The sequence below is a fragment of the Dromiciops gliroides genome, chromosome 3 (assembly GCF_019393635.1).
Source record: "Dromiciops gliroides isolate mDroGli1 chromosome 3, mDroGli1.pri, whole genome shotgun sequence".
NCBI classification, from domain to species: Eukaryota; Metazoa; Chordata; class Mammalia; order Microbiotheria; family Microbiotheriidae; genus Dromiciops; species Dromiciops gliroides.
In genome coordinates this window covers 133043280-133048316 of record NC_057863.1, presented here as the reverse complement: position 1 = coordinate 133048316, position 5037 = coordinate 133043280, and the positions used below count along the sequence as shown (strand labels likewise).

Genomic DNA, 5037 nt, shown 5'->3' with positions numbered 1-5037 from the left:
GATAAATGCAGAGCTGAAAGGGGCAGATCCCTTAGCGCATTCCCAATTGTCTGGAGTGGTATAGTAGGAGAATGAGGGTGGGGGTGGGAATAGCAAAGATATAAGGTATGGCTGGGAAAATGTGGATTTGGGGACCATATAATGAACTCTATTATTGTAATTCTATGTTCTGATTTTTTTGTTTATTTTGTTTTGTTTTGTTGTGGGGCAATGAGGTTTATGGGACGTGCCCAGTGTCACACAGCTAGTAAGTGTCAAGTGTCTGAGGCTGAATTTGAACTCAGGTCCTCCTGAATTCAGGGCCAGTGATTAATCCACTATACAACCTAGCAGCCCCAATTCTATCTTCTTATTAAGAGATTTTTTTTTAATTTACCATGAAAAAAAGTGTCAGGGAATAATCATTTTTTTCCTAAATTGACTTCTTATTAACAGAGAAGGAGCATCATATTGCAAGACATACAAAAGACATAGCACCAGGTAAATTACTGTTTGTAAATGCTGAGGTTTATAACTACAGATATAGATCCTGATCTATGGCTGGTAGATACCTAGAAACATGAATCTAGTCCTACTTATGTGTTATTCAATATATTTCCTGTTCATAGTTCTTAGCAATTAACATTTCATATCATCTCAAATGTTCACAAAGTGCATATACACATATATGTGCATATGTGAACATATACATATATGTATATATTATTATTATTATTATTAAATCCCATGTGAAATAACATATCACTGAAAGATGCAAAAGGAAATAAATTACAGTCTAGACAAAGGAAATGATGGTGAAGAAGGATACATCATATCTCTTCTAGGATCATTAACAGGCTCAGTGAGATAATAGTTGTAATGTGCTTTGCACACCTTAAAGTGCCATATAAGATAGGGGTTTTGTTTGTTTTGCTGTTAATTTGTTTTTCTTCAGTATTTGACTCTTAGTAACCACATTTGAGGCTTTCTTGGCATAGATACTGAAGTGATATTCTATTTCCTTCCCCAGCTCTTTTTACAGATGAGGAAAGTGAGATTAATCGGATTAAGTGACTTGCCCAGGGTCACACAGCTAGAAAGTATCTGAAGCCAGGTTGAACTCAGGAATGTGAGTCTTATGACTTCAGTCCTGGGACTCTACCCACCCCATGCAAATAATAACTATTCTCATTATTTTTACTAGACATGATCTTAATAATAACCAAGATTAATGATGGTAATAATAATCCCCCAAATGATAATATATGAGAAGTGGTTGTTTGTTTTTAAGGAAGTCTTATTGTCATTTATCAAATCTTTTATTATTATTACTGTCGTTAAGAAATGATTACCCAATAAATAAAATAGATGGAAATGTCACAATTCAAACCAAAAAACAAACAAACACACTTGGTTTAATAGAGGGAATGATGTAAAAAATTAAAAAAGAGAGAGATCTGTTTTTCAGTTCAGTACTTGGACGATGTAGTGGAATAATATTCCACAGGTGCAGGTCATATTGATGACTTTGGCTTCCTGAGAAGAGCAGTAATTTTCACCCATTTAAATGATTATTATTTTTTATTATTAAAAGCTCAGGTTCAATAACATACTCAGTTATTTTTGTGCTCCATGGAATTTTAGATTTACTTTACAGCATAGTTTCTTTGATTTATTTTCTGTTAATAACATTCAATGTCATCAGGTTTAATAAAATGGGTTAACAGATTGAGTCCTCCTTTAGAATACACTGCTTTGGGAAAGTAATACTGAAATCTATGTCTCACTGTGTTGATAACATACTATCCATAACTAAAAATGTTTAGGATGGAAATTAAATTAGAAGGTCCATTTTAGGTTTCATCTTACCCCAAGCCTTTTCATTTTATCTGTTTTATTTGACTTTATTATCAGGATTTTTTCATCCTTAGAGCCCGTCTTATTAAAGATGGAGATATGAGTCACCTACATTTTGATTCCAATCAATCAATAAATGTGTATTGTCTGTTTACCATGTACTAGGCAATTTTCCCAGACACTGGAGATATAAAGACATATGTGAAACATTATCTGTGCTCAAGCAGCTTCCATTTTATTGGGAGAAATAATATGTATACCTAGGCTCCTGCCTTCCCTCCTCTGTGGCAGGCCTGCAGAGGATGCCAGGCCTGGTTGCTGGGACAGAGGGAGTATGCAGATAACCATTGCCACCTTCAGGCCTTAAGAAGCAGGCACTATGGCTGGTCCCACGTTTATCCCTGTAGCGAAAATTTCTAAGTCCAACCAAGAAAAGAAACAGCAAAGTCTCCAAGCCATAGGGAAATTGAGAGAAGGATCCTGTCTCACAATAAAGCCAGTATCAGGTCTAGGACCTGAAGATACTGAGCCTAGTGATCCAGGTGTTTTTATACCCCTACAGGACTTTAAAAGTATTTATACCTTACTGTTTTTAGACAAACTCCTCTCAAATATAAAACAGATTAGTAAGTACTCATGTACAAAAAAGCAAAGTGTAGATATAGTCACTTGTCGCAAGTCATTGTTGTAGCCATGTGTCCTCTTGACCTCCTCCAATCTCTAATGCTGATTGGTTCCTCACTGTCCAGCACCCAGGAATTTCTTCCCTTATGTGGGTTTGTGACAACACCTGTAGCTTCACTTGGCACAGTTGGTGTTGGTAACTCTTTCTCTGAAGCTAATTGGCTCTTTCAGCTTAGAAGATGCTATTTTCATTATCTTGTGGTTAACAACATGGATCAAGGGACATCAGTTATAATGATCAAGAAACAAATTTACTTTAAAGTTGATACGTGAGAACATATTACTTCATTGGTTTAAGCCACTAAAGTATATTAAGAGTATATTAAAAACCAGTTACCTAATTTCTAAGAAACTAGACAACACCTAAACATAAGTAAATCACCATTTGTAGTCTATTATACTGATTACTATCACAATTAAATCACTTAGATCAATGGACTGGGGAAAATCTCACTCTCGTTCTGAAGGTATTTTGGCTGTTAGGGGCCTTCAGGAACTCAAAACAGGTGACCCAAAGTTTTCCTGGTGCTATACAGACAGTGACCATAATCCACACAGATGGTATTGGACCAGAAATTTCAGCTTCTGTTATGAAGATTTTTAATGCTACCAAAGCACCCATTTAGTGGGAAGAGAAGAATGTCTCTGCTGTTAAGGAAAGGAGGAAAATGAATGATTCCTCCTGAAGACAAAGAATCTATGGACAAAATCAAGATGGAAATAAAAGGCCCCTCAAAGACAACAATAGCAGCTAGACATGAATCTTCTATGATTCTATTGCTTGATAAACCTTTTGACCTTTATGCAAACTTGTGTCCATGTGTCTCCATTGAAGGCTACAAAACCCCTTACACAGATGTAAATATTATCACAATTTGGGAGAACTCTGAAGGTGAATACAGTGGAATTGAACATGAGCTCTTTGATGGTGTTTTACAGAGCATCAAACTCATCATGGAAATAGTGAACCAAACATATGGCAGAAATTGCCTTTAACTATACCAGGAACAATCACTCAAACAATATGGCGTCTGTGCACAAAGCAAATATGAGAATGTCAGATGTGCTTTCGTTCCAAAAGTACATGGAAGTTGTAGAAAATTGCAAAGATATTAAATTTAATGAGATGTACCTTGATGTAGTATGTTTGAATATTGTACAAGATCCATCCCATTTTGATATCTTTGTGATGCCAAACTTGTATGGGAACATCCTTTCTGATTTATGTGCTAGCCTTGATAGTAAGTAATAGTGGTTCACACCTAGTGGAAATATTGATGCTAATGGAATTGCAATCTTTGAATCGGTTCACAGAACAGCCTCAGACATTGCTGAAAAGGATATGGCCAATCCCAATGCACTGCTTCTGAGTGCTATGATGATGCTCTGGCACACGGGAATATATGACTATGTGGCAAAGATTGAGACTGCCTGCTTTGTAATAATTAAAGACAACGTTTGACAAAAGATTTGGGAGAAAATATTAATGTTCAGACTTCTTGGCTGAGATATACCAGCAGAGTAAAACACCTAGATTAAAAGAAGGCCTCTTTGATGAGGTGCTTTGCAGCAGTCACTCCTAATTGACACAGTAGAAAAACCTACTGCAGACTATCGAACATCCATATACATTGGGGTTGCATATTTCTTGACAGAGCAAACATTTTAAATTGAGCCTTTTCTTAATACATTCTGTGCTCAGGGATGCAACTGACCCTCTAGTACTTGCTTCCAATGAACTTTATTCCAATGCATTGTTTTATTTGTTAAATGTCTCTCTCTGGTGAAAATATTTTTATATATTATAAGTATGAATTCCTGTCCTGTAATTTTCCATTGTTAACTATTTTACACTTCAGTTAGAACAGTTTTTCCCCCTCAATTGAGAGACTTGATGTAAATATCAAGATACTAAAATAACAGAAGAGACAGTTAAATTTTAAAAGAAAAACCCTATTTTCCTTAAAGTATGTAGAGTATAATAGAAATAAAACAGGATATTAACATTACATAAGATGACATTCTTTTTTTTTTTTTTTAAGTGGGACAATAAGGGTTAAGTGATTTGCCCAGGGTCACACAGCTAGTAAGTGTCAAGTGTCTGAGGTTGGATTTGAACTCAGGTCCTCCTGAATCCAGGGCCAGTGCTTTATCCACTGCACCACCTAGCTGCCCCATGATGACATTCTTATAAAAATAAATGGGTATAAGATGAATTTGCTGCTTGAGTCATATTAAAGAAGGTACCTATCATACATTTTAAAATTGTACAGTGTCAAATAAAGAGATTTGCTCTCCAAAACATTTATGGTATTCATGAATAAAGATTACAAACCACATATATATATGTGTATATATATATGTATATATATGTATGTTATGTACATATGTGTATACATATATATGCATATAAAAAGAAATAATATGAATACTCTGTGGCACAAAATTTATTCAAATTATCTTATGGAGACTGGTTCTGTGATTTTCTATAATTAGGTAACTCATTTTGTTGAAGGA

At 35.2% G+C, this 5037-nt stretch overlaps 1 pseudogene; it reads left to right on the top strand.

The window, feature by feature from the left end:
- The first annotated feature begins 2215 nt into the window (after positions 1 to 2215).
- On the top strand, positions 2216 to 4059 carry LOC122747227 (annotated as a pseudogene).
- Positions 4060 to 5037: the final 978 nt, after the last annotated feature.